Raw genomic sequence first — 7,842 nt, 5'->3', positions numbered from 1 at the left:
AATAGTGATTATGGGACATCTAGGAGTGCCAACAAAGAAGATGGTCAAAGGTAATGAATGTTTTATATTTTATTTGTGCGGTTTGTGTAGCGACGACTATGCTAATTATTTTGTTTACGTCCCCTGCGGGTCTTTTGGGGTGTTACATGCTATCAGATAATAGCTTCTCATGCTTTCGCCGAAAATTATTTTAAAAATCTGACTTGTTGCCTGGATTCACAACGAGTGTAGCTTTAATTCAATACCCTGCATGTGTATTTTAATGAACGTTTGAGTTTTAACTAATACTATTAGTATTTAGCGTAGCGCATTTGTATTTCCAGAGCTCTAGATGGGACGCCTGCGTGCCAGGTAGGAGAAAGAGGTTAACACAGTTTAATCCCTTAACACAGTTTAATCCCTTAACACGGTGTAATCCCTTAACACAGTTTAATCCCTTAACACAGTTTAATCCCTTAGCACAGTGTAATCCCTTAACACAGTTTAATCCCTTAACACAGTGTAATCCCTTAACACAGTTTAATCCCTTAACACAGTGTAATCCCTTAACACAGTTTAATCCCTTAACACAGTTTAATCCCTTAACACAGTGTAATCCCTTAACACAGTGTAATCCCTTAACACAGTTTAATCCCTTAACACAGTGTCTGTCCTAAAGTGTCTGTCCTAAAGTGTCTGTCCTAAAGTGTCTGTCCTAAAGTGTCTGTCCTAAAGTGTCTGTCCTAAAGTGTCTGTCCTAAAGTGTCTGTCCTAAAGTGTCTGTCCTAAAGTGTCTGTCCTAAATCTGGGCGGTAGCGTAGCCTAGTGGTTAGAGCGTTGGACTAGTAACCAGCAGGTAGCCTAGTGGTTAGAGTGTTGGACCAGTAACCAGCAGGTAGCCTAGTGGTTAGAGCGTTGGACCAGTAACCAGCAGGTAGGTGCCAGAACCAGCAGGTAACCCAGCCAGCAGGTAGCCTAGTGGTTAGAGTGTTAGCCTAGGGTTAGAGTGTTGGGCAGTAACCAGCAGGTAGCCTAGTGGTTAGAGTGTTGGAGTGGTAGCCTAGAGGGTAGCCAGCAGGTAGTGGTTAGAGCGTTGGGCCAGTAACCAGCAGGTAGCCTAGTGGTTAGAGTGTTGGACCAGTAACCAGCAGGTAGCCTAGTGGTTAGAGTGTTGGACCCAGTAACAGGTAGCCTAGTGGTTAGAGTGTTGGACCAGTAACCAGCAGGTAGCCTAGTGGTTAGAGTGTTGGTTACGTTGGACCAGTAACCAGCAGGTAGCCTAGTGGTTAGAGCGTTGGACCAGTAACCAGCAGGTAGCCTAGTGGTTAGAGTGTTTGTGGTTAGAGCGTTGGGCCAGTAACCAGCAGGTAGCCTAGTGGTTAGAGCGTTGGAACAGTAACCAGCAGGTAGCCTAGTGGTTAGAGCGTTGGGCCAGTAACCAGCAGGTAGCCTAGTGGTTAGAGTGTTGGACCAGTAACCAGCAGGTAGCCTAGTGGTTAGAGCGTTGGACCAGTAACCAGCAGGTAGCCTAGTGGTTAGAGCGTTGGGCAGGCAGGTAGCCTAGTGGTTAGAGTGTTGGACCAGTAACCAGCAGGTAGCCTAGTGGTTAGAGTGTTGGGCCAGTAACCAGCAGGTAGCCTAGTGGTTAGAGCGTTGGACCAGTAACCAGCAGGTAGCCTAGTGGTTAGAGCGTTGGGCCAGTAACCAGTAAGCCAGCAGGTAGCCTAGTGGTTAGAGCGTTGGACTAGTAACCAGGGTAGCCTAGTGGTTAGAGCGTTGGGCCATTAACCAGCAGGTAGCCTAGTGGTTAGAGCGTTGGGCCAGTAACCAGCAGGTAGCCTAGTGGTTAGAGCGTTGGGCCATTAACCAGCAGGTAGCCTAGTGGTTAGAGCGTTGGACCAGTAACCAGCAGGTAGCCTAGTAGTTAGAGCGTTGGGCCAGTAACTAGCAGGTAGCCTAGTGGTTAGAGCGTTGGACTAGTAACCAGCAGGTAGCCTAGTGGTTAGTGCGTTGGACTAGTAACCAGCATGTAGTCTAGTGGTTAGAGCGTTGGACCAGTAACCAGCAGGTAGCCTAGTAGTTAGAGCGTTGGGCCATTAACCAGCAGGTAGCCTAGTGGTTAGAGCGTTGGACCAGTAACCAGCAGGTAGTCTAGTGGTTAGAGCGTTGGACTAGTAACCAGCAGGTAGTCTAGTGGTTAGAGCGGTGGACCAGTAACCAGCAGGTAGCCTAGTAGTTAGAGCGTTGGGCCATTAACCAGCAGGTAGCCTAGTGGTTAGAGTGTTGGACCAGTAACCAGCAGGTAGCCTAGTGGTTAGTGTGTTGGGCCAGTAACCAGCAGGTAGCCTAGTGGTTAGAGCGTTGGACTAGTAACCAGCAGGTAGTCTAGCGGTTAGAGTGTTGGGCCAGTAACCAGCAGGTAGCCTAGTGGTTAGAGTGTTGGGCCAGTAACCAGCAGGTAGCCTTGTGGTTAGAGGGTAGCCTAGTGGTCAGAGCGTTGGACTAGTAACCAGCAGGTAGTCTAGTGGTTAGAGCGTTGGTCTAGTAACCAGCAGGTAGCCTAGTGGTTAGAGCATTGGGCCAGTAACCAGCAGGTAGTCTAGTGGTTAGAGCGTTGGTCCAGTAACCAGCAGGTAGCCTAGTGGTTAGAGTGTTGGGCCAGTAACCAGCCGGTAGCCTAGTGGTTAGAGTGTTGGACTAGTAACCAGCAGGTAGCCTAGTGGTTAGAGCGTTGGGCCAGTAACCAGCAGGTAGCCTAGTGGTTAGAGCGTTGGGCCAGTAACCAGCAGGTAGCCTAGTGGTTAGAGCGTTGGGCCAGTAACCAGCAGGTAGCCTAGTGGTTAGAGCGTTGGGCCAGTAACCAGCAGGTAGCCTAGTGGTTAGAGCGTTGGACTAGTAACCAGCAGGTAGCCTAGTGGTTAGAGCGTTGGACCAGTAACCAGCAGGTAGCCTAGTGGTTAGAGTGTTGGGCCAGTAACCAGCAGGTAGCCTAGTGGTCAGAGCGTTGGACTAGTAACCAGCAGGTAGCCTAGTGGTTAGAGTGTTGGGCCAGTAACCAGCCGGTAGCCTAGTGGTTAGAGTGTTGGACCAGTAACCAGCAGGTAGCCTAGTGGTTAGAGCGTTGGGCCAGTAACCAGCAGGTAGCCTAGTGGTTAGAGCGTTGGGCCAGTTACCAGCAGGTAGCCTAGTGGTTAGAGCGTTGGGCCAGTAACCAGCAGGTAGCCTAGTGGTTAGAGCGTTGGGCCAGTAACCAGCAGGTAGCCTAGTGGTTAGAGCGTTGGACTAGTAACCAGCAGGTAGCCTAGTGGTTAGAGCGTTGGACCAGTAACCAGCAGGTAGCCTAGTGGTTAGAGTGTTGGGCCAGTAACCAGCAGGTAGCCTAGTGGTCAGAGCGTTGGACTAGTAACCAGCAGGTAGCCTAGTGGTTAGAGTGTTGGGCCAGTAACCAGCCGGTAGCCTAGTGGTTAGAGTGTTGGACTAGTAACCAGCAGGTAGCCTAGTGGTTAGAGTGTTGGGCCAGTAACCAGCAGGTAGCCTAGTGGTTAGAGCGTTGGGCCAGTAACCAGCAGGTAGCCTAGTGGTTAGAGCATTGGGCCAGTAACCAGCAGGTAGCCTAGTGGTTAGAGCGTTGGGCCAGTAACCAGCAGGTAGCCTAGTGGTTAGAGCGTTGGACTAGTAACCAGCAGGTAGCCTAGTGGTTAGAGCGTTGGACCAGTAACCAGCAGGTAGCCTAGTGGTTAGAGTGTTGGGCCAGTAACCAGCAGGTAGCCTAGTGGTTAGAGCGTTGGGCCATTAACCAGCAGGTAGCCTAGTGGTTAGAGCGTTGGGCCAGTAACCAGCAGGTAGCCTAGTGGTTAGAGCGTTGGGCCATTAACCAGCAGGTAGCCTAGTGGTTAGAGCGTTGGACCAGTAACCAGCAGGTAGCCTAGTAGTTAGAGCGTTGGGCCAGTAACTAGCAGGTAGCCTAGTGGTTAGAGCGTTGGACTAGTAACCAGCAGGTAGCCTAGTGGTTCGAGCGTTGGACTAGTAACCAGCATGTAGTCTAGTGGTTAGAGCGTTGGACCAGTAACCAGCAGATAGCCTAGTAGTTAGAGCGTTGGGCCATTAACCAGCAGGTAGCCTAGTGGTTAGAGCGTTGGACCAGTAACCAGCAGGTAGTCTAGTGGTTAGAGCGTTGGACTAGTAACCAGCAGGTAGTCTAGTGGTTAGAGCGGTGGACCAGTAACCAGCAGGTAGCCTAGTAGTTAGAGCGTTGGGCCATTAACCAGCAGGTAGCCTAGTGGTTAGAGTGTTGGACCAGTAACCAGCAGGTAGCCTAGTGGTTAGTGTGTTGGGCCAGTAACCAGCAGGTAGCCTAGTGGTTAGAGCGTTGGACTAGTAACCAGCAGTTAGTCTAGCGGTTAGTGTTGGGCCAGTAACCAGCAGGTAGCCTAGTGGTTAGAGTGTTGGGCCAGTAACCAGCAGGTAGCCTTGTGGTTAGAGGGTAGCCTAGTGGTCAGAGCGTTGGACTAGTAACCAGCAGGTAGTCTAGTGGTTAGAGCGTTGGTCTAGTAACCAGCAGGTAGCCTAGTGGTTAGAGCGTTGGGCCAGTAACCAGCAGGTAGCCTAGTGGTTAGAGCGTTGGGCCAGTAACCAGCAGGTAGCCTAGTGGTTAGAGCGTTGGACCAGTAACCAGCAGGTAGCCTAGTGGTTAGAGTGTTGGGCCAGTAACCAGCAGGTAGCCTAGTGGTCAGAGCATTGGACTAGTAACCAGCAGGTAGCCTAGTGGTTAGAGTGTTGGGCCAGTAACCAGCCGGTAGCCTAGTGGTTAGAGTGTTGGACTAGTAACCAGCAGGTAGCCTAGTGGTTAGAGCGTTGGGCCAGTAACCAGCAGGTAGCCTAGTGGTTAGAGCGTTGGGCCAGTAACCAGCAGGTAGCCTAGTGGTTAGAGCGTTGGGCCAGTAACCAGCAGGTAGCCTAGTGGTTAGAGCGTTGGGCCAGTAACCAGCAGGTAGCCTAGTGGTTAGAGCGTTGGACTAGTAACCAGCAGGTAGCCTAGTGGTTAGAGCGTTGGACCAGTAACCAGCAGGTAGCCTAGTGGTTAGAGTGTTGGGCCAGTAACCAGCAGGTAGCCTAGTGGTCAGAGCGTTGGACTAGTAACCAGCAGGTAGTCTAGCGGTTAGAGTGTTGGACCAGTAACCAGCAGGTAGCCTAGTGGTTAGAGTGTTGGACCAGTAACCAGCAGGTAGCCTAGTGGTTAGAGCGTTGGGCCAGTGACAATCAGGTAGCCTAGTGGTTAGAGCGTTGGGCCAGTAGCCAGCAGGTAGCCTAGTGGTTAGAGCGTTGGTCAAGTAACCAGCAGGTAGCCTAGTGGTTAGAGCGTTGGACTAGTAACCAGCAGGTGGGTGGGGTTATATCCTTCCTGTTTGGCCCTGTCCGGGGTGTCCTCTGATGGGGCCACAGTGTCTCCTGACCCCTCCTGTCTCAGCCTCCAGTATTTATGCTGCAGTAGTTTATGTGTCGGGGGCTAGGGTCAGTTTGTTATATCTGGAGTACTTCTCCTGTCCTATTCGGTGTCCTGTGTGAATCTAAGTGTGCGTTCTCTAATTCTCTCCTTCTCTCTTTCTTTCTCTCTCTCGGAGGACCTGAGCCCTAGGACCATGTCCCAGGACTACCTGACATGAGGACTCCTTGCTGTCCCCAGTCCACCTGGCCATGCTCCTGCTCCAGTTTCAACTGACCTGAGCCCTAGGACCGTGCCCCAGGACTACCTGACATGAAGGCTCCTTGCTGTCCCCAGTCCACCTGACTGTGCTGCTGCTCCAGTTTCAACTGTTCTGCCTTATTATTATTCGACCATGCTGGTCATTTATGAACATTTGAACATCTTGGTCATGTTCTGTTATAATCTCTACCCGGCACAGCCAGAAGAGGACTGGCCACCCCACATAGCCCGGTTCCTCTCTAGGTTTCTTCCTAGGTTTTGGCCTTTCTAGGGAGTTTTTCCTAGCCACCGTGCTTTTACACCTGCATTGTTTGCTGTTTGGGGTTTTAGGCTGGGTTTCTGTACAGCACTTTGAGATATCAGCTGATGTACGAAGGGCTATATAAATAAATTTGATTTGATTTGAGGTATACTAGTGGTTAGAGTGTTGGACCAGTAACCAGCAGGTAGCCTAGTGGTTAGTGTGTTGGGCCAGTAACCAGCAGGTAGCCTAGTGGTTAGAGCGTTGGACTAGTAACCAGCAGTTAGTCTAGCGGTTAGTGTTGGGCCAGTAACCAGCAGGTAGCCTAGTGGTTAGAGTGTTGGGCCAGTAACCAGCAGGTAGCCTTGTGGTTAGAGGGTAGCCTAGTGGTCAGAGCGTTGGACTAGTAACCAGCAGGTAGTCTAGTGGTTAGAGCGTTGGTCTAGTAACCAGCAGGTAGCCTAGTGGTTAGAGCGTTGGGCCAGTAACCAGCAGGTAGCCTAGTGGTTAGAGCGTTGGGCCAGTAACCAGCAGGTAGCCTAGTGGTTAGAGCGTTGGACCAGTAACCAGCAGGTAGCCTAGTGGTTAGAGTGTTGGGCCAGTAACCAGCAGGTAGCCTAGTGGTCAGAGCATTGGACTAGTAACCAGCAGGTAGCCTAGTGGTTAGAGTGTTGGGCCAGTAACCAGCCGGTAGCCTAGTGGTTAGAGTGTTGGACTAGTAACCAGCAGGTAGCCTAGTGGTTAGAGCGTTGGGCCAGTAACCAGCAGGTAGCCTAGTGGTTAGAGCGTTGGGCCAGTAACCAGCAGGTAGCCTAGTGGTTAGAGCGTTGGGCCAGTAACCAGCAGGTAGCCTAGTGGTTAGAGCGTTGGGCCAGTAACCAGCAGGTAGCCTAGTGGTTAGAGCGTTGGACTAGTAACCAGCAGGTAGCCTAGTGGTTAGAGCGTTGGACCAGTAACCAGCAGGTAGCCTAGTGGTTAGAGTGTGGGCCAGTAACCAGCAGGTAGCCTAGTGGTCAGAGCGTTGGACTAGTAACCAGCAGGTAGTCTAGCGGTTAGAGTGTTGGACCAGTAACCAGCAGGTAGCCTAGTGGTTAGAGTGTTGGACCAGTAACCAGCAGGTAGCCTAGTGGTTAGAGCGTTGGGCCAGTGACAATCAGGTAGCCTAGTGGTTAGAGCGTTGGGCCAGTAGCCAGCAGGTAGCCTAGTGGTTAGAGCGTTGGTCAAGTAACCAGCAGGTAGCCTAGTGGTTAGAGCGTTGGACTAGTAACCAGCAGGTATACTAGTGATTAGAGCGTTGGTCCAGTAACCAGCAGGTAGCCTAGTGGTTAGAGTGTTGGGCCAGTAACCAGCAGGTAGCCTAGTGGTTAGAGCGGTGGACTAGTAACCAGCAGGTAGCCTTAGTGGTTAGAGTGTTGGGCCAGTAACCAGCAGGTAGCCTAGTGGTTAGAGTGTTGGTCCAGTAACCAGCAGGTAGCCTAGTGGTTAGAGTGTTGGGCCAGTAACCAGCAGGTAGCCTAGTGGTTAGAGTGTTGGACCAGTAACCAGCAGGTAGCCTAGTGGTTAGAGCGTTGGTCCAGTAACCAGCAGGTAGCCTAGTGGTTAGAGCGGTGGACTAGTAACCAGCAGGTAGCCTTAGTGGTTAGAGCGTTCGGTCAGTAACCAGCAGGTAGTCTAGCGGTTAGAGTGTTGGACTAGTAACCAGCAGGTAGCCTAGTGGTTAGAGTGTTGGGCCAGTAACCAGCAGGTAGCCTAGTGGTTAGAGCGTTGGGCCAGTGACAATCAGGTAGCCTAGTGGTTAGAGTGTTGGGCCAGTAGACAGCAGGTCGCCTAGTGGTTAGAGCGTTGGGCCAGTGACAATCAGGTAGCCTAGTGGTAAGAGTGTTGGGCCAGTAGAGAGCAGGTCGCCTAGTGATTAGAG

General features: G+C 51.5%; 1 long non-coding RNA gene across 1 annotated transcript; it reads left to right on the top strand.

Annotated features, from left to right (window-relative positions):
• The first annotated feature begins 3,089 nt into the window (after window positions 1–3,089).
• On the top strand, window positions 3,090–7,527 carry LOC127920319 (uncharacterized). Its single transcript, XR_008105897.1, has 4 exons — window positions 3,090–3,626; window positions 4,619–4,657; window positions 4,814–5,086; window positions 7,395–7,527. It is a non-coding gene; the product is annotated as an uncharacterized LOC127920319 (long non-coding RNA).
• Window positions 7,528–7,842: the final 315 nt, after the last annotated feature.

This window comes from Oncorhynchus keta, unplaced genomic scaffold (assembly GCF_023373465.1).
Source record: "Oncorhynchus keta strain PuntledgeMale-10-30-2019 unplaced genomic scaffold, Oket_V2 Un_contig_18924_pilon_pilon, whole genome shotgun sequence".
Classification (NCBI taxonomy): domain Eukaryota; kingdom Metazoa; phylum Chordata; class Actinopteri; order Salmoniformes; family Salmonidae; genus Oncorhynchus; species Oncorhynchus keta.
Note: the sequence above shows the minus strand (reverse complement) of the source record. Positions and strands in the feature narration are given on the sequence as shown.